The sequence below is a fragment of the Pundamilia nyererei genome, unplaced genomic scaffold (assembly GCF_000239375.1).
Source record: "Pundamilia nyererei isolate P.nyererei 1_Seehausen unplaced genomic scaffold, PunNye1.0 scaffold00056, whole genome shotgun sequence".
Taxonomy (NCBI): Eukaryota; Metazoa; Chordata; class Actinopteri; order Cichliformes; family Cichlidae; genus Pundamilia; species Pundamilia nyererei.
This window is the reverse complement of record NW_005187457.1, coordinates 1,949,590-1,950,880: the sequence shown is the minus strand read 5'-3', so window position 1 is coordinate 1,950,880 and position 1,291 is coordinate 1,949,590. Positions and strand designations below refer to the sequence as shown.

Here is a 1,291-nt window from a genome sequence, read left to right as displayed (position 1 = left end):
ACGCTCTGTGGGTAATTCTGTATCGACGTTTGTTAACATGTGTGGCGCGGCTGTGTTTGTAGTTGTATTTTAAGAGTACTGTGATGTCTCAAAAATGGTTTGAGACACTACTCAAACCATTGTTGAGTTTGCAGTCTATTTGCTATCCACAAGTTTGCAAAACCAAACTTGTCTTTTTTTTTCAAACTTGTTTCCCAAAGCAGCGTGTGCATGTGTGTGAGTGGGTGCACGTGGAAGTGTGATCTCCTCGGTTTCGATGGAGTGCGTTTGAAAGAGTGCGCAATTTTACACTTGACGTCTTCGGCAGCTGAGAAGGAGTATTAGGGGGTGCTAGCTGGCTACCCCTCTCTTTAACCTGCTGGCCTCCTACACACACACACTCACACACACACACACACACAATCACAGACATGTACACTTGACTGTCAAGCACTGCAGTAATCAACACCTCAGCCCTCCTCATCCACTAGTCCCCACGGGAAAGATCTTCACATTTTAGGAAAGTATGCACACACACAACGCATTTGTGTGTATGCATAAACGTGCATGAGAGAGTGAGAGAGATGGTATGGCTAGGTCACAGTCAACGCAAGCTTTTGGGTTTAGACATCATTAATATTCAAGCACCACACTAACCAGTTGCTGAGAGGGATAAGCAAAGAGACTCTCAACATACTTGGAGTCCTTCTCTCTTCAAATACAGCACTGCCTGGAGTGGAACTCTCTGATAGGCCTACTAAACACTTATTTTAGTATTTAGCAGATGTTCTTACTCAGAGTGACTTATAATATACAATACAAGTGGAAAGAGGTCCACTGAGTGCATTTCATCTGCCACTGTATTGACAATCAAGAATGCAGTGAGTCACACTACTCAGTTTTTTAATTCTATAAAATTTACCCAAAATGTTCGATACAAGTGGTGGGATGAAGATAACGATGAGAATGTGCTTTGAGAAATTTTATGTAGACAAAATGTGGGTATCAGTGGTTTGTAATAAGGTTGTGCTAAAAAAAATATTAAAGGAAAAAAACAAACAGGGAAGACGGAGGATGGAGATGGTGACATGACTAAAATTCCTGCAACTGTGTGGAGTGAAGTTGCAATCTCATTTCCTCATGATTGCGTTGAAGACGGGGAGCAGATCTGTGACCACTCGCAGCCAGTTTCATTTTCAAAGCAACTTTGATGCATTGAGATAACAATAAAACAGCAATAAGACCGAGTCAGTCTGCAACTGAATGGGGTCAAACTAGCAATTTCATACAATCGGTTTGTGATAACGCTGCA

At 41.9% G+C, this 1,291-nt stretch overlaps 1 protein-coding gene across 2 annotated transcripts in view; it reads right to left on the bottom strand.

The window, feature by feature from the left end:
- The window catches only part of agbl4 (AGBL carboxypeptidase 4), a 341,409-nt gene that overhangs the window by 104,651 nt on the left and 235,467 nt on the right, over positions 1-1,291 (bottom strand). The gene's annotated exons all lie outside the window — the stretch shown is intronic.